Source organism: Ornithorhynchus anatinus, chromosome X1 (assembly GCF_004115215.2).
Source record: "Ornithorhynchus anatinus isolate Pmale09 chromosome X1, mOrnAna1.pri.v4, whole genome shotgun sequence".
Lineage (NCBI taxonomy): Eukaryota > Metazoa > Chordata > Mammalia > Monotremata > Ornithorhynchidae > Ornithorhynchus > Ornithorhynchus anatinus.
The window spans coordinates 121,652,160-121,672,582 of NC_041749.1; positions in this window are offsets into that span (position 1 = coordinate 121,652,160).

Genomic DNA, 20,423 nt, shown 5'->3' on the forward strand with positions numbered 1-20,423 from the left:
CCCCCTCTAAAATGTAAACTCTTTGACGGCAGGATTTGTATCTACTGACTCTGCTATAATGCACTCTCCCAAGTTGTTAGTACAGTGCTCTGCACACAGCAAGCTCTCAATCAATACCATTGATGATAATGATTGATTGATTGAAGCCCACTTAAATCCTGCTTTCTCTTGAGGCCTTCCCCAGTTAATTCACAGCCTCCCAAACACTCCAGGCCAGCAGCCACCCTGGTCACAAGCCCCTGTGTGACCTTGAGCAAGTCACTTAACTTCTCTGTGTCTCAGTTGCCGCACCTGTAAAATGGGGATTTACTATCCTCTCTCCCTCCAACTTAGACTGTGAACCTTGAGTCGGGAGGGGCTGTGTTTACTTGATCCTCTTGTATCTACCCCAGCACTTACTATAGTGATTGGCACAAAATAAGTGCTTAACAAATGCCACAATTACTTCATATATTTTTTATTGTACTCTCCCAGGTGCTTGTACAGTGCTCTGTACACAGTAAGCACTCACTAAAAACAACTGACTACGTCTCTTTTTTCAATCTACATACATATCCTTTATGTAGCTATCAGTAAATTTTAATATTTGTTCAGATGGTTCATCCTGATGGGTTTGTCACACTTCCAGCTTTATATATATTTTTCCCCCTGGCTCTCACTACCAGAAAACCATTTTTGTCTGTCTGTCTTCCACATTGGACTGTAAGCCTCCTGCAGGCAGAGATTGGGTATTTTATTTTTAATGGTATTTGTTAAGCACTTACCAGGTGCTAGGCACTGTACTAAATTCTGGGGTAGGTACAAGCTAATCATGTTGGTCAAAGTCCACCTCTCAGATTCTCAGATTCAGACTCAGTGTCCCCCTGGGGCCAGAGACTATATCTTCACTGGGTAGTTTTGAAATTTCCCCAGCTGTGAACACCACGATTTACACCTTATAAGCATTAAGCCATGCTAATGATATAAATAATTCCAGCAAGAATAGACTGTAAACTCCTTGTGGGAAGGGGTTGTGTCTACCAACTCTGATAGATTGCACTCTCCCCAGTGCTTAGTGTAGTGCTCTGCACACAGCAAGCACACGATAAATACCACTGATTGAAAAACAATCCTCAAATGAATCGGGTATGTTCCATTGCTAGAAATATGAACTACTTTGGACATACATTTAATAGGAGTTACTGGAGGGCAAAAGAAGGCAATGTTTGCTACTCATGTACTATGCAGACATTATCTGTTAGATGTCACTGATGCATTCCTTTCTAAAAACAAAGCAAAATTACCATTCAAAGGTGGACAGGTTTGGAATAATTTTCTGTTGGATGAATTTAAAGTTGGATGTATTGCAAAAGGCAGCAGAGAACCTCAAATGACTAATAGCTAAACTTCCTTCAGTTATTTCTTGGAAGCTTCCCCCTGGATTCTGGAAAGAGGCATATTCCTGGTAGAAGCCTGTTGTCAACAGAAGGGTTGAACAAATGGAACAGGATCACTTCTGTAAAATTCTCAGTATATGGGGATGATGATGGAACACAGTCAGACAAGAAGCTGGAAAATGCTCACTGAGTAACGGGGAACAGTTGGAACATGGAAGGAAGACCAGAAGAGTCTCTGATCGTGTTTACATTACAAGAAACTCCATACACAGAAGAGCACAGGAGAAGGCAGGGAAGCAGTGTGGCCAGAGGAAATAGCCCTGGCCTGGGAGTCAGAGCACCTGAGTTCTTATTCCTACTCCGCCACTTGTCTGTTGTGTGACCATGAAGCAAGTCACTTCATGTATCAGTGTCCTCATCTGTAAAATGGGGATTGAGACTGTGAGCCCCATGTGGGACATCGACTGTGTCCAACCTGTCTTGTATCTACCAGGGTGCTTAGTAATAACAATAATAATAATAATTGTGGTATTTATTAAGTGCTTACTATGTGCCAGACACTATACTAAGCACTGGGGTAGTCACAAGCAAATCGGGTCAGACACAGTCCCGGTCCCACATGGTGCTCACAGTCTCAATTCCCATTTTACAGATGAGGTAACTGAGACACAGAGAAGTGAAATGACTTGCTCAGGGTCACACAGCAGACTAGTGGCAGAGCCAGGATTAGAACCCATCACCTTCTGACTCCCAGGCCCATGCTCTATCGACAATATGCTCACTGGCACATAGTAAGCACTTAATAAATACCACTGGGCTGTGTACCCTAGCGGAAAGAGCTCCAAACTGGGATTCAGTAGATCCAGGTTCTAATCCTGGTTTTTCCCCTGGCCTGTTGGGTGATTTTTCACAAATCACTCAATCCCTCTAGGCCTCAGTTTCCTCACTGCTTAAACGGTGAATAAGATCCCCGCTCTCCTTCCCTCTTAGACTATGAGCTCTGTGTGGGACATGGTTTGGGTCCAATCTAATTCCCTAGTGCTTGGCATATAGTGAGCACTGAGAAGCAGTGTGGCTCAGTGGAAAGAGCACAAGCTTGGGAGTCAGAGGTCATGGGTTCGAATCCCGGCTCTGCCACTTGTCAGCTGTGACTGTGGGCAAGTCACTTAACTTCTCTGTACCTCAGTTCCCTCATCTGTAAAATGGGGATTAAGACTGTGAGCCTCACGTGGGACAACCTGATTACCCTGTATCTACCCCAGCGCTTAGAACAGTGCTCTGCACATAGTAAGCACTTAACAAATGCCAACATTATTATTATTATAAATCCATCATTTATTAATGACTTTGATTTAGATGGTAAAGTTGTTTCTAACATTGCTGGCTTTCCTGAAATTCCAGCTCCATGGTTGGACCGTCCAAGAATCCTGATGATGATCCAGAAATTGATTCAGAACTGGGTCTTCCCGATGCAGCTCATACCGACCCGAATGAAACACAGACAGGCCTTTGGAGAGGAACGGGGACTAGACGGTCAGCTCCCTGTGAGCAGCGATCGCATCTATAATAATAATAATAATAATGTTGGTATTTGTTAAGCGCTTACTATGGCCAGAGCACTGTTCTAAGCGCTGGGGTAGACACAGGGGAATCAGGTTGTCCCATGTGGGGCTCACAGTCTTAATCCCCATTTTACAGATGAGGGAACTGAGGCACAGAGAAGTTAAGTGACTTGCCCACAGTCACACAGGTGACAAGTGGCAGAGCTGGGATTCGAACTCAGAGCCCTGACTCCAAAGCGCGTGCTCTTTCCACTGCGCCATGCTGCTTCTCTACCGACCCTACTACATTGTGCTCTCCCAAGCGTTTAGTACAGTGCTCTGCACATATAGAATGTAAACTCCTTGTGAGCAGGGATTGCGTCTACCAAGTCTAGTGCACTGTGCTCTCCCAAGTGTTTAGTACAGTGCTCTGCACACAGGAGAATGTAAGCTCTTCGGGGGCAGGGATAGCATCTACCAAGTCTGTTGTTTGGTACTTTCCCAAGGACTTAACACAGGGCTCGGCACCAAGTAAGCACTCAGTAAGTACCATTGTTCAAATCGCTGATTAACAGCTTATTGGGTCTGGTTGGGGAGACTTCATTGTTATATTTGGTTAGCTCCTCAGTACAAGGCACTGCATCCAGTGAGGGCTCAATAAATACCATTATTACTATTGTTACTCCTAAATCCTGAGACCCTGAACCTTGTTTTTTTGTTGTCTGCCCCCACCCCCCGACTGTGAGCCTGTTGTTGGGTAGGGATTGTCTCTATGTGTTGCTGAATTGTACTTTCCAATGAATGAATGTTCTCTCCTACTTCCCCCAACTTCAAAGCCTTATTAAAAATCTCATCTCCTCCAAAAGACCTTCCCCGACTAAGCTCTCATTTCTTCTACTCCCTCTCCCTTCTCTGTTGCCCATGCACTGAGATTTATACCTTCTAATCACTTGACATTCACCGCACCCTCAGCCCCACAGCATTTATGGAGATATTGGTAATTGATTTTAATGTCTGTCTGCCTCTCTAGGCTATAAGCTCCTTGGGGGTGGGAAACATATCCACCAGCTCTCCTGTACAGTGCTCTGCACACGGTAAGGACTCAATAAATAACAACGATTGTTTAACAGGGACTGGAAAGTAAACAAGAGTTGTCTCCCATTCCGGGCAACAACTAGCTGTTCTTCAGGAAGTCTCCCACAGACTGTAAATTCCTTGGGATTTTTTTTTGTTGTTTTTTATGGCATTTGATAAGTGCTTACTGTGCATGTGGCACTGTACTACATGCTGGAGAAGATCCAAGCTAATCAGGTTGGACACAGTCCCTGTCCCACATGGGGCTCACGGCCTTAATCTCCATTTTACAGATGAGGTAACAGAGGTCTAGAGAAGTGAAGTGACTTGCCCAAGGTCACACCGCAGTCAAGCGGAATTAGAGCCCAGATTCTCCTGACACCCAGGCCCGTGTTCTAGGCTCTAGGCCACACTTCTTCCCGTGCTCTGTACCCAGCAAGCAGTGCTCGGTAAATTCCATTGATTAATTGATTGGTTCTCAGGGGTTTTCTGAGAAGATGTCCCTTTCTCTTTCGTTCAAGAAACTCTGATTCTGTCCATTAGTTCTATGTCATTCGAGAAAGAACTGGGGATGACTACTAGAGCACAGATAAACGTTTCATAAAGCGTCCTTGGAAATGAAAATAAATGAACTAGGAGACCTGAACATCTATTGTTCTCGCTCAGTGGAGATGGGGTGAATGCCACTTGGCGGGTAAAAATAAGATGCGACCCAGTAAAATTTCCAAGTTCCCATCACACCAATCAATTATTTAACAAAGCCATTAAGTATTCCTGTCATTTTGGTATTTGAGTTTCTTCTCTTTATCATTTTATCTGTTTTTTTCTTCCTCTGAATTGCCAACCTTTTGAAGCCTTAAGAGCCTTAGATTAATTTTCAATAGCAATTGAGTATTTAAGATTCAGTGTATGTATTTGATGTATGTGACCCCAATTAGTACTATTTGACATCAAAAAGGAAATTAATTTGAGTTTTGCAATAATTATTTCCCAGTAATATGCTTTCTATTTAAATCAAATCCCAACATAACCTCTAGGAAGCTCTTATTTATCCAAAATATAATATTGGCTAACAAATTTGTGCTTTCGTAGCTAAAGTTATCTCTATTAAAAATCAAGATTGGTAGTATTAAAAGAAAATTGCCGATTGCTCTGCTAGTGCTTGCATTGTTTTCTTTTTGGTTTCACAAAATTGTTTCGAGATTGGATTTATTCCCCTTGAAGCAGTCACTATGTAAAAAAACATTTGCTTTCGTTTTTCAAATAGGTGTGCCTGACCTTTCCTTGGTAACAGATTACAAAATACAAACCTTTTTGTTTTTCTAATTTGGGGAGTCAAGAGATAATTCTTTTAGTCTTAACTAGAAGTTTTCACCCAGATGATGACTTGAGAATCTGTCTGATTCTGGCAACGCTCTGTCTAAGGGGAAACATCCGATTTCTGTCCCTTCATGCACACTGGGACAGCTGTCAACCTGACGTACTGACAACAAAACTCAGAGGCCCCATATGGTAGAATCACTTGATTTAAAAAAAACAACAACAACATCTCTCAACTCCCCTGCCTTTGACCCCTGCTTAATTCTACTTCCCCAGCCTGGAACTCCTTCCCCATCACCCCAATCTGCGAGACCAGAGCTTTCCCCATCCTCAAAGTCCCCTTAAATCTTACTTCCTCCTCCAGCAAGGCTTCCCTGATTAACACCAATCTCCACATGCCATTTCGACCCCCCATGGAGCTCACACACTGAAGAGGAAGGAGAACAGGTCCTGAATCCCCATTTTGCAGATGAGGGAACTGAGGCACAGAGTAGCGGGGCCTAGTGGAAAGAGCATAGGCCTGGGAGTCAGAGGACCTGGGTTCTAATCCTGCCTCTGACAAGTACTTGCTGTGTGACCTTGGGCAAGTCACTTCACTTCTCTGTGCAGTACTTTCCTCAACTGTAAAAGGATTAAATCCTACTCCCTCCTTCTTAGACCATGAGCCCCATGTGGAACAGGGACTGTGTCCAACTTGATAAACTTGGATCTACCCCACTACCCCAGAGCTCAGAATGATACATGACAGATAGTAAATGCTTAACAAATACCATTAAAAAAAAGAAAAAAAAGGGAGAAGTTAAGTGAATTGTCCAAGATCACAGAGCAGGTACCTGGAGAAACTGGGATTAGAACCCAGGTCCTCTGACTCCCAAACCCACATTCCATCCACGGGGCCATGCTGCTTCTTACCTACTTATTCCCCTCCTCAGCATGGCCTAGTGGATAGAGCATGGGCCTGGGAATCAGAAGGTCATGGGTTCTAATCCCAGCCCCGCCACTTATCTGCTGTGTGGCCTTGGACCAGTCACTTAGATTATCTGTGCCTCAGTTACCTCGTCTGTAAAATGGGGATGAAGACTGTGAGTCCCATGCAAGATAGGGGCTGTGTCCAACCCAATTTGCTTGTTTCCACCCCAGCACTTAGTACATGCCTAGCACATAGTAAGCACTTACCAAATACCACAATTATTATTATCATTATGCCTATCTATATGTCTAGACAATTGTACAACAGATCATCTATCTGATCCTTGCTCCTCCTACCTTAGGACCTGGGTTCTATTCCTGCTTCTGAGAAGGTACCTCTTCCCCCTACCACCACTCTTTCTACTCCCTTCAGGCAAGGTCACTCTTAAAAAAGGGCCAAGACGTAGTTTCCTACCAGTCCAGAGTCCATCCCTGCCCTTGTTTCCTCCATTGTTAAGAGTCTTTCAATCAATCAATCAATCATTGGTATTTATTGAGTGTTTACTGTGTGCAGAGCACTGTACTAAGCGCTTGGGAGGTTACAATAGAATGGAGTCGATAGACACGTTCCCTGTACACTGTAACCAGGAAGGGGGCGTGAGGGAAGAAGGATGATATGGTAGGGAGGTGAGGTTGTTGATGGGGCTCCACTGCAATACACAAAACACAAACACACATGCACTCACAAACACACAGAGATATCGCCCAATAAGAATGATTGAAATCGTGATCGTGGCTGATCGACAAGACGGAGCGATAGCAATCTTGCTCTCGTGATTAAGCATCCTTCATTTTCCACTAATTAGCATCGTCCTCATTCCAGGTCTGTTTTTTCCTGCACCTATGAAGGATTCATCAAATCTTTGACTCTCGCGGGTGAGCTAAAATTTGTTCTGAGTACTAAGAGTACTATATAATAGAGTTGATAGACACATTCCCAGCCTACAACAAGCTTGCAGCTTAGAGAGCTGTGGGACAGGGACTGTGTCTGACCTGATTGCCTTGTATTTACACTGGCACCGAGTATTCAGTCAGCCAGCCAGTCAGTTGTACTTACTGAGCGCTGTGTGCAGAGCACTGTACTAAACATTGGAAGAGTACAATGAAACAATATAACAGATATGTTCCCTACCCACGATGAGCTTACAAGCTAGAAGAGGTGACACGTGAATATAAATGAATAAATGACAGATATCGACATAAGTGTTGTGGGGTTGGGAGGAGGGATGAATTAAGGAAGTCAGGGCGATGTAGAAGGGAGTGGGAGAAGAGGAATAGTGGGCTTAATCAGGAAGGCCTCTTGGAGGGGATGGGACTTCAGTAAGGCTTTGAAGACAGGGAGAGTCATTGTCAGTTGGATATGAAGAGGGAGGGCATTCCAGTCCATGGGACGTGGGTGAGAGGTCAATCTCCAGGAAAAGGACGAGAACATCTAAAGCATTTCCCCGTTTCCTTCCAGGGCCTTAAACGTTGAACAGACTCCAAACATACTGTTAACATTTACTGACAAGGTCCAGTCATGTCTCTGCTTTAAACAAAAGGAAAAAGAAGTAAGATTTACTGTGCATGGCACATAGTAAGTGCTTAATAAATTCCAGAATAGAACGCCTTATAATCCTACCAAAACCTTTTCCTCCCACTGTCTTTCCCATCACCGTTGACAAAAACACCTTGAACTGGGCCTCATCCGTGATTCATCTTTCTAATTCAATCCACACACTCAATCTGTTACCAAATCCTGTCGGGTCTATCACTGCTAAATTCCACCCTACCTTCTCCACCCAAACTGCTACTGTGCTCATCCAAGCACTTATCCTATCCTGCCTTGAATACTGCATCAGCCTCCTCATTGACCTCAATGCCTCCATTCTCTCCCCTCTCCAGGCCATACTTTGCTCTGCTGCCTGTATCATTTTTCTAAAAAAACCAATTCAGTCTACATCTCCCCATTCTCCTCAAGAAACTCCAATGCTGCCCCATCCACATCAAACAGAAACTTCTTACCATAGGTTTTAAAACACTCAATCAGCTCTCCCACGTTTAACTCCCTTTTTTCCTACTACAACCCAGCCCACGCACACTGCTCCTCCATCGCCAACCTACCCACTGTAACTCACCATTGACCCTTTGCTCACATCCCGCCTCTGGCCTGGAACTTTCTCCCCCTTCATATGCGACAGACCACTGTTATCCCCATCTTCAAAGTCTTATTAAAATCACGTCTCCAAGAAGTCTTCCCCTCATTTTTCCCTTACTCCCTCTCCTTTCTGTGTCACTTATGCACTGGTATTTGTACAGGTCAAACACTTGATAGTCATCTCATCCTCAGCCCTACAGAACATAGGTACATAGCTGTAATTTATGTATTTTAATGTCTGTCTCCCCATCTGGACTGTAAGATCCTTGTGGGCAGGGAACATAACTACCAACTCAGTTGTACTGTACTCTCCCGAGGGCTTAGTATAGTGCTTTGCACAGAGTAAGTGCTCAATAAATGCCATGGATTGATTGATTGAATGACTGACTCTGGTAATCAAGAAATCAATCGATCAATCTCTCAAGAACATTTTTTGAGCACTTGCTCTGTGCAGAACTCTGTGCAAAAGATGCTCATCTCCTCTCCCCTCTCCTCTAATCCCTTTATTGGTTCTCAGTTCTCCACAGTTCTCCACGTCTTCAAAGCCTCCCTCCATGAAATCTCACCTCCTCCAGACAGCCTTCCCCATTCACTGCTAAAACTCAAGTCACAGCAAATGATCGGCCCCCATCCAGCACTTAGATAGTTATTTATGTATACCTTCCCTCAGCACTTATGTATATACATATGATTGATTGTACAATTTATTTAAAATCCCCCTTTCCTCTCTGTCCAAACTGCTGCGACGTTGATCCAAACACTTATCCTATCCCATTTTGACTACTGCATCAGTCTCCTCGCTGACCTGCCCTCGATGTCATCTATCTCTCCACCAACCTTTTGCCCACATTCTCCCTCTGGCCTGGAACTCCCTCCCTCCTCCTTCATATATGACAGACCACCACACTCCCCACCTTCAAAGCTTTATTAAAATCACATCTCCTCCAAGAGGCCTTCCTGTTAAGCTCTCATTTCCCCTTCTCCCTCTCCCTTCTGTGTCACCTATGCCCTTAGGTCTGTACCCTTTAATCAATCAATGGTATTTATTGAGTGCTTACTGTGTGCAAAACACTGTACAGAGCACTTGGGAGAGTACAACACAACAGAGTCAGAAGACATGTTCTCTGCCACAACAAGTTTACAGTCTAGAGGGGGAGACACACATTACTATAAATAAATAATTTACAATTTATGCATATGTACATAAATACATGAGAAGCAGCGTGGCTCAGTGGAAAGAGCCCGGGCTTGGGACTCAGAGGTCATGAGTTCGAAATACAGCTCTGCCACTTGCCAGCTGTGTGACTGTGGGCAAGTCACTTCACTTCTCTGTGCCTCAGTTACCTCATCTGTAGAATGGGGATTAACTGTGAGCCTCACGTGGGACAACCTGATTATCCTGTATCTACCCCAGCACTTAGAACAGTGCTCTGCACATAGTAAGCGCTTAACGAATACCAACATTATTATAAGTGCTGTGGGGTTGAGGGTGAGGTGAATACCAACTGCCCAAAGGGTACAGAAGTGAAGCAGCGTGGAGTAATGGATAGAGCCCGGGTCTACGATTCAGAAGGTCAAGAGTTCTAATGCCGGCTCTGCCACTTGTCTGCTGTGTGACCTTAGGCAAGTCACTTCACTTCTCTGTGCCTCAGTTTCCTCATCTGTAAAATGGGGATCAAGGCTTGAGCCCCATGTGTTACAGGGACTGTGTCCAACCCAATTTGCTGGTATCCACGCCAGCACTTAGTACAGTGCCAGGCACATAGCAAGTGCTTAACAAATTACCATAATTTTTATTAATTATCCACATGCAAAGTCAATATGAAAGGGAGAGGAAGTGGGAACTTGATATTTAAGCACTGGATATTCACCCTACCCTCAGTCCCATAACACCTATCTACATATCTGTCATCTATTCATTTATATTAATGTACATCCTTTGCTCTAGGGTATAAACTCCTTGTGGGCAGGGACTGTGTCTACCAACTTTGTTGTACTGTACTCTCCCAAGCACAGTGCTCTGCACACAGTAAGTGCTCAATAAATACCACTGATTGATTAACTGAGGTTGGCTTAATGGAGACAGCCCAGTTCTGCCACATACCTGCTGTTTGACCTGGAGCAAGTCACCTGACCTCTTTCTGCTTCAGTTTCCTCTTCTATAAAATGGGGATATAATACCTGCTCTTCCTCCCTCTTAGACTGTGAGCCCCACGTGGGACAGGGACTATGTCCTACCTGATCATCTTGAATCTACTACAGGGCTTAGTACAGTACTTGGAACATAATCACAACAAATTCCATTGTCATTGTTATTACTTTATTTGGAAGTATTTTCACATCCATCTCCCCCATTAGAGCACAATCTCCTTTCTGGCCCATTTCTCGGGGGGTGGAGGGAGAGGCTCCTGACCTCTGAACCTCCCCCCGCCCCCCTCCCCCAACATACACTCTTGCTCCAGAGCCACTGCTCCCTCTTTCAGGAGTCAGGAAACACAGGTACCACTTTGAGGTGGCAGAAATCAGCAGCAGGGAGGGCTGCAGAGAGAGACTGGATGCTGAAAATAAATTCAGGATGTACAAGGCATTCATCCGGGATGGGAGACAGACCATCTGGAAAACAGACTGTCTGGTATAAACTAGACCAAAGGCCAGCCTTCTCAACACGTGGGAAGAGAAAGGAGCAACAGGAAGTCTGTGGAGCTCACCTCCTGAATTTAAAAGCTCTGTCCAGGTGGCAGGCTGGGGCCCATTTCCTAGGGGATTCTGGGAAATCTAGGCCTCGAGCCTGTGAGAAATGTAGTTCTCAGGTAAGAAGTGTTTCCAGATTAAGCTTCCTATTTTCCTCTGACCTGAGGTCCAACCAAGGCAGCAGTTTAATCCTGAGGCTGGGGTGATACAGATTAGCTGTTTAAATGGGTCCAGTTCAGGAGGTGATTGTTCAAATCTCCCCTGCAGCTTGCCTTGGTAGATACAATGAGGATGACAATAATAATAGTATATTTTATTTGCACAACACTTTTCTTTTTCCATTTAGCAATCCCAAAGCTTCCATTCCATCTCTACATGGATGACTCTCAAATCTATTTCCCTAACCCTGATCTCATCTGAAATTTTGCATTTCCTATCTAGAGTTCGGGCCTGGGAGTCAGAGGACCTGGTTCTAATCCTAGCTCCACCACATGTCTGCCATTTGACCTTGGCCAAGTCATTTAATTTCTCTGTGCCTCAGTCGCCTCATCTGTAAAATGGGGATTAAGACTGTGAGCCCCATGTGGGACAGGGACTGTCCCTGACCTGATTAGCTTGTATCTATCCCAGTGCTTAGAATGGTGCTTGGCATATAGCAAGCACTAAACAGATACCACAATTATTATAATGATTATTATTATTATTTTATCTCCACATGGCTGTCCCCCCAGTGCTTCAAGCTGAATGTGTCTAAAACCAAATTCCTCATCTTCCTATCCAAACACATTCCTCCACTTAATTTTCCCATCATAGTCGCCATTACCACCATCCTTCCTGTCACTGAAGTCTACAACCTGGACATTATCCTCAACTCTTCACTCCCTTTCGATTCTCATATTCAGTCTATTGGTAAATCCTGCAGTTTGTACCTTCTACTTTCAATCAATCAATCAGTGGTATTTACTGAGCACTTACCTTGTGCAGAGCACTGTATTAAGTGCTTGGGAGAGTACAATACAACATAATTAGTCATTCCATCGTATTTATTGAGCACTCACTGTGTGCAGAGCACTGTACTAATCGCTTGGGAGAGTTCAATAAAGCCCTATAACAGACACATTCCCTGCCCACAAATTGCTCACAGCCTACGCATGTCTCTCCACTTCTAAAACCCCCCTCTAGGGTTGTCCATTCCTCTCTGCTTCAAGCAGAATGCCCTGACATAATTTTTATCCTCAGAACATCCCGGTCATGTAAGGAGATGTGGGATTGATTATCTAATTTTCAGATGCGGATGAGGTCCCCAGAGATGGTATATGACTTGCCCAAGGTCAAACAGCAGGACAGTGGCCCACCTAGGACTAGAACTCGGGTCCCCTGACTCCCAATCAATTCATCGATCGATCGATCAATCAGTCTATCAATTACACTTATTGAGCACTTTACTGTGTGTGATCCCATGCTCTTTCCTCTAGACCCTGCTGCCTATCTAATGAATAAGAATTAACCTTCCCGCTTTTCTCTCTCATTTTTAATCCTCATTCATTCATTCATTCAATCACATTTATTGAGCACTTATTGTGTACAGAGCCCTGTACTAAGTGCTTGGGAGAGTACATTATAATGATAGACAGATTTCCTGCCCACAATGAGCTTTCAGTCTAGAAGGGGAGAAGTGCAATAGAAATGCTAAGAATATGGGAAATTTCATCTTGCCAAAAGGCATTTGTGGAGTCCATATGCCTAGAGACCAATACGGAAAGGTTCCACCCTGTGTGATTTAGCCATTAATCTGGATGGAGGCAGAAGGCTGGACCAGGTGACATCTCAAGGCTTTCATGATTTTATGGTTGGATCCAAACAGGTGCCTGACAGGTTTAGCTCTGTATGCTTTTTGAACTGGTTGTTAATTTAGAGAAGCTAAGTTCTCACAGGGAAAATGCCATCCTAATGTGGCCAAAGTTTAATAGATAATGTGGCATTTTCACAACCGAGGAATGATATGGTTCATTGGAAACAACTTGTCTCTAATTAAATATTGGACCTCCAGAACTGTCAGTTGAATCACCCGAATGCAGTTTCATAATGAAGCAGAGACCAGTTTTTTCAGATATGTATTTTCATTATTATACTCTCCCAAGTGTTTAGTACAGTGCTTTGTACACAGTAAGACCTCAATAAATATAATTGAATTAATATGTATATATGTATATCTATAGATATATAGATATATCAATCAATGGTATATATTGAGTACTTACTCTCTGCAGAGCATTGTACTAAGCTTCAGAGAGTACAATACAACAGAGTTAGCAGACATGTTCCCTGCCCAAAATGAGTTTACAGTCTAGAGGATACATACATTATTCATGATATATATATATATATATATATATATGAAGAGAGAGAGAGAGTAGAGTTCATCATGTGTCACCCTTAATTGCATATGACAAGTTCCTGGCATGTGGCCAATTCACCAGAAAGAAGCAGCATGGCATTCATTCATTCAATTGTATTTACTGAGTGCCTACTGTGTGCAGAGCACTGTACTAAGTGCTTGGAATGTACAATTCGGCAACAGATAGAGACAATGCCTGCCCAATAACGGGCTCATAGTCTAAAATGGGGAGACAGACAGCGAAACAAAACAAGTAGTCAGGCATCAATACCATCAAGGTGGCATAGTGGAAAGAGCATGAGCCTGGGAGTCAGAAGGATCTGGGTTCTAATCCCACCTCTGCCTCTTGTCTGCTATGTGACCTTGAGTCACTTCACTTCTCTGCACTTCATTCACTCATTCATTCATTCAATCAATCATGTTTATTGAGCGCTTACTGTGTGCAGAGCACTGTACTAAGCACCTGGAAAGTACAATTCAGCAACCATAGAGACAATCCCTACCCAACAACAGGCTCCTACTAGTATACTAATATACTCCTCGTAGTATAACTCCTATTAAATGCTGGGGAGAGAACAATAGAGTTAACAAACTTAATCCCTGCCCTTAGAAAGCTTACAGTCTAATGAGGAATCCATCACTGGCATAATATTGATTCCTTTCATTGTGCAGAGCACTGTACTTGGGAGAGTGAAATGATAATAATGATAACTATGATATTTGTTGAGCACTTACTATGTGTCAAGCACTGTTCTAAATGCTGGGGAATATGCAAGATTATCAGGTCAGACACTGCCCCTGTCCCACACAGGGCTGACAATCAAAGTAGGCGGAAGGACAGGTATTGACACTTTACAGGTGAGGTAATTGAGGCACAGAGAAATGAAGTGGCTTATCCAAGGTCACACAGAAGGCACGTGGAAGGGCTTGGATTAGAACCCAGGTCCTGTGATTCCCAGGCCTGCACTCTTTCCACTAGGGGAGAAGAAGAAGAAGAAGGAGGAGGAGGAGGAGAAGAAGAAGGAGAAGAAGAAGGCTGCATTCTCCCTGCCCACACCAAGAAAAAATCAAGCTTTGAATTAGGTAACATCCACACAATAAGCATTTAGTACATTGCACCCAATGTAATAATATTAGAGTTAATGTGATGATAGAATAATGTAATAATATCATAGTTATTACTATACACCAGAAGAATCCATCAACTAATCAGTGGGGCTTATTGAGTGCTTACTGTGCACAGGGCATTATACATGGAAAGCAGCCAGGCTTAGTGGATAGAGCGCAGGCCTGGGAGTCAGAGGTCATGGGTTCTAATCCCGGCTCTACCACTTGTCTGCTGTGTGTGACAATGGGCAAGACACTTCACTTCTCCAGGCTCCAGTTACCTGTTCTGTACAATGGGGATTGAGACTGTAAGCTCCATGTGGGACAGGGACTGTATCCAACCTGATTTGCACCCTAGCGCTTAGTACAGTGCTTGGCACATAGTAAGCGCTTAACAAATATCATAATAGTTATTATAATAGTAATTTCACTAAGACCTTGGGAGAATGCAATAATAGAATAGGTAGACATGATCCCTGCCCATAAGAAGCTTCCAATCTAGCAGAGGAGATAGACTATAAAATAAATTACAGGCTGGGGAAGCAACAGAGCATAGGAATATGTACACAAGGTGCTCTGGGAGTGTGTATGTGTGTGTGTGTGTGTATTGGAGGGTGGGGGAGAGTTAGGCCAGAGACAGGATGTGTGTGAGGGGATGGCGGCAAGACAGGCGAGATGGAGGCACAGTGAGAAGGTTAGCAGCAGAGCTGGGACTAGAACCCAGAGAAGCAGCGTGGCGCAGTGGAAAGAGCACGGGCTTTGGAGTCAGGGCTCATGAGTTCAAATCCCAGCTCTGCCACTTGTCACCTGTGTGACTGTGGGCAAGTCACTTAACTTCTCTGTGCCTCAGTTCCCTCATCTGTAAAATGGGGATTAAGACTGTGAGCCCCACGTGGGACAACCTGATTCCCCTGTGTTTACCCCAGCGCTTAGAACAGTGCTCTGGCCATAGTAAGCGCTTAACAAATACCAACATTATTATTATTATTATGGGAAAACTGTCAGGAAAGGAAGGTAACCGTAAAGGACTGGGGAGAAGCCTGCTTCATGTGATGGTGTCCCTGGAAAAAACAACAGACGTGTGAAACGGTTTGCCTCCCCACAATGAGCTGACACTTTAATGGGGTCCTCTCCTTGACACAGGTCCTCATGAGCCTATCCAGGAAGAACTGGCAACTGCCTCCCCTGCCTTTTTATAACCAAAAGCCAGTGCCACCCAGCAATGCGGGATAGCGAACTCTCCCCCTTCCTACTCGGCGTTCACTGGCTCTCCCTCCCCCTTTCATAAATGTCCCTCTAAAAAGTTAAAATGCAAGAACAAAATGAAACCAGCGGCAAAGTTTGAAAAGTGCTTTAGTCCACAAGGGGAGATGTTGTCACTTTCTTAGAAAACTGCAGTTCCATGTGAAGCCAAGAAGTACAGAGGGCTCCAGGCTCAGAGTCTCTCTTTTTTTTATGGTATTTGTTAAGTGTTTACTATGTGCCAGGCACTGTACTAAGCACTGGGATAGATAAAAGATAATCAGGTTGGACACAGTCTGTCCCACATGGGGCTCATGGTCTTACGTGGCTCAGTGGAAAGAGCAAGGGCTTAGGAGTCAGAGGTCGTGGGTTCTAATCGTGGCTCCGCCACTTGTCAGCTGTGTGACTTTGGGCAAGTCACTTAACTTCTCTGTGCCTCAGTCACCTCCTCTGTAAAATGGGGATTAAGACTGTGAGCCCCATGTGGGACAACCTGATCACCTTGTATTCCCCTAGCACTTTGCACATAGTAAGTGCTTAACAAATACCATCATTATTATTATTATTAATTCCATTTGACAGATGAGGCAATTGAGGCATGGGGAAGTTAAGGGACTTGCCCAATGCCACCCAGAAGACAAGTGGGAGAGCCGGGATTAGAACCCAGGTCCTTCTGACTGGTCAGGTCCGTGCTCTATCCACTAGGCCTTGCTGCTTCACGATGTCCTCTGAAGGCCACCCACCCCCCACCCCTACATCGGTTAGCTGGTATGGGAGACCAGGGAGAGATAAGGATCTCCCAATCTCTCATTCATTAGGCATGTTTCCGATAGACTCCCAAGCTGATGTTTCCTCATTGGCTTCATTAAAGTTTGGATCGGTAGATGCAAACTCCGGCCTGGGCTCCATTCAGCCGAAGCATGTCCGGGAAGAGAAGAGAAGCCTGGGGAGGAAGGGGGAATACACCGACAACGGGAATTGTCATCTCTCTCTTGGAGAAGCTAGAAGGAAAGGATGGGAAGGATGAAGGGTGACAGAGAACCCTGGGCAGCGAGAGAATGGAAAGGAAGGAGGAGGAAGAGAGGGAAGGAGTTTCTGCCTCGGATCCTGTGCCCCCCGAGCGGAGGCTGGAGTGGATCGATCCAGTCCATCGGATGACCTCTCCGGCCACCATTTGGCAACAGGGGCAAGGATGCGGACATGGTAGTTAAAGCTTCAACTGGATCTGGATCTGCCTGTGGGCTAGGGCAGCCCCGGCAATTTGGGGAAACAGTGCAGGGGAAACAGCGGGAGAAGATCACATCGCTCCCAGGTGCAATTGCAGAAGGGATGACAGGTTCTGTTTTGGGATGGAATTTTCTCCATTCGAAAGGTACCGACCTTTCGAATGATCTAATTACCCTTTCCGAGCATTTCCTCCCTATAGCGGTCCCCGGTCCCCGGTAACAGCAATTAGTTGCCTAACAAGGAAAAGGGCCATGCATCTTAAAGAATACTGATGTTATGCAAATTGATATGTATTATTCAAATACTTGAGAGAATGCACAGATTTGGGGAGTAATTTAAGAAAGACTTTCAGGTGCTTGATTTAATGATCACATTTTTGAGGTTAAAAGAAGAAAAAAAAATCCTGGCATATTTCCTTTCAAGAGGAAGATTAAATAATCTTAAAGTAGTTTGATGTGCAGTTTATGTTTGCATTTTTTATCTAATCAGCCAAACAAATATAATTAATTCAGACAGTTGCTTCCATGGTTTTATGGCCCAGTAGGAGCTGTTTCATTACGCATGCAAATGTGTTCCTAAAATAATGAGAATATCATTATCACCCCTTATTCATTTAGGTGGCCACGGAGAGAACAAAAATGCCATTTATTAGTGAAGTGACTCTACAAAGGATGGAGAGAATAAAGTATCGAATCCTTTTCTTTGTAGCACACAAACCCAGCCCTCTTCTCTTTCTCTAGAAATGCTGGGTGGATTAATGTGACCCAGTTCACGAGAACTCCCTCTGCTCTCTCTGTACGTGTAATTTCTCACTGTCGACTTGAAGCGCTCAATCAGCTCCCACCCGCAACACCCCCAGCCCATAGACTTCTCTCCGCTTAGACCAGTCTACTCACTGTGCCTCGATCTTGCCTCTCCTGCCATTGAGCCTTGGCTACCCACCTCCCGCCTGCCTGAAACTCCCTCCCCTTTCGCATCCGACGGACCACTGCTCTCCCTGTGTTGAAAGCCCTACTAAAATCACATCTCCAGGAAGCCTTCCTTAACTAACCTCTCACCTTCTCACCCTATTTGCCCTTCCTTGGGTCTGTACTCCCTGAGCACTTTGGTACTAATAGTAATGTTGGTATTTGTTAAGCTCTTACTATGTGCCGAGCACTGTTCTAAGCGCTGGGGTAGACACAGGGGAATCAGGATGTCCCACGTGGGGCTCACAGTCTTAATCCCCATTTTACAGATGAGGTGACTGAGGCACAGAGAAGCTAAGTGACTTGCCCACAGTCACACAGCTGGCAAGTGGCAGAGCCGGGATTCGAACTCATGACCTCTGACTCCAAAGCCCGTGCTCTTTCCACTGAGCCACGCTGCTTCTCTGGGTTCTAGTCCCAGCTCTGCTGCTAACCTTCTCACTGTGCCTCCATCTCGCCTGTCTTGCCGCCATCCCCTCACACACATCCTGTCTCTGGCCTGGAACGCCCTCCCTCCTCAAATCCGACAAACAATGACTCTCCTTCGCTTAAAGCCCTTATTGAAGACACATCTCCTCCATGAGGCCTTCCCAGACTAAGCCCCTCCTTTCCTCTTCTCCCACTCACTTTTGCGTCACCCTGACTTGCTCCCTTGGTTCTTCCCCCATCCCATGCCCACAGCACTTATGTATATATTTGTAATTTATTCATTTTTTTATGTCTCTCTCCCCTTGCCCAGATTGTAAACTCACGGTGGGCACGGAATGTGTCTGTTCATTATTGCATTTTACTCTCCCAAGCGCTTAGTACAGCGCTCTGCATGTAATAAGTGCTCAATAAATTTGAGTGAATGAATGAATTTACCTGCAGTGTGATGTCGAACAAGGCACGTCACATGTCAGGGCCTCAGTTTCCTCATCTGTAAAATGGGGGGTAAGAGACCTGTTCTCCCTCCCCCTTAGCCTCTGAGCCCCATGTGGGACGGGGACTGTGTCTGACCTGATTACCCTGTATGGCCCCTAGTGCTTAGAACACCTAGTAGGTGCTGAATGGACAACGAAATCATTTTTCTCAGCAGTAATACAGTGTGCTGAACCCACTGGGTGCTCAGAGCATTCCTGGGATTACTCCGTGGGGTCCCACCAATCTGGTCAAGTCAGCGGAAGGCCATGAAGGCGAATCTGTAAACCCAGAAAGCTGAGTGCAAGGACCTTGATCCGGAAGGCACTGTCAGTTGCCCCATTTCTGAAAATAAAGCCCACCTAGGTCTAGAGCATCCTAAACTACTATCTTCCTGATTGTCATCTGTGTCAAATGGGGTGGATTTTTGCTAGGCCCTTCTTCCCTCTTAGACCTTGAGCCCTATGTGGGACAGGGACTGAGTCTCAGCTCCTGATCTTCTACCCGCCCCAGGGCTTGACCACTGGAGGTACTTAATGAATACCACGAGCGGTATGATTATCGGCCCTGCAGAGCATTTGGGTGAGCTGCGATTTTATTTATGTTCTAACCAAACTGGGCGTTTTTTGGCCGGTTTCAAATTCTGTGCAAAAGGCATGCTTGATACGGATATTTCTTTTGTAAATCAGTGCCCCAGCCGGCTTACCTCCTGTCGACATGAACTATGTTCTCTCCCCGAGATGTCTTCTTCCCAGGAGCTCTAAGCTTTTGGAACCTACTAAAGTTGTGACAGCATATCACTTTTGTAGAGTGGAATGTGTATTTGGTTTAATGCTCCCGTGTCAAGCTGCTAGAGAGCAGTAAACTGCCAGCAACAGGCAGGGCAAACCAACTGAAATGGCAGCGTCAAAAGGAGAGAGATCAGAGGAGAAAGGCTGCTTTGGGCCTCCCTTCCTCCCTCCCCCCCAGGGCTCATCTGTAAACGAAATCCTTTTCCATTGGACACAGGTAAAAACGCCTGCTTCCTTCTTCCAGTCCTTTTACTGTCCACACCCTTCGAGGGCAAGGATCTTGCAATCTGAGGTCCCATAAAGCTGTCGTCAGGGGTCTTGTTCCCGGGTGACCGATACGGCTGATTGTTTCCTTCCACTTCTCGCTCGAATGCCTGGGAACCCGGTGCTCTCTGGGGCCACCACTGGTCCCCGTTTTCCTTCGCCCTTCATTCTCTGTTGGATTTCCTTTTCATTTCATGGCTAAGGCCGCAGAGATGGCACGGGACAGGATGTGCTATTTTTCTATTTTGGTGAAGTAAGCTTAGACTCACCCTGAGTGGAAAATAGGAAGCCTTGCGTTCCCCGTGTTAGGCGCTGTTATTAACGAGCTCAGCTGATGTTCCTCGTGCCTCTCCCTGGCGAGTTTTTCCTCTTCTTTTCCAATTTGCATCGGGCTGTTCTGTTCTGTTTGAGATACCAT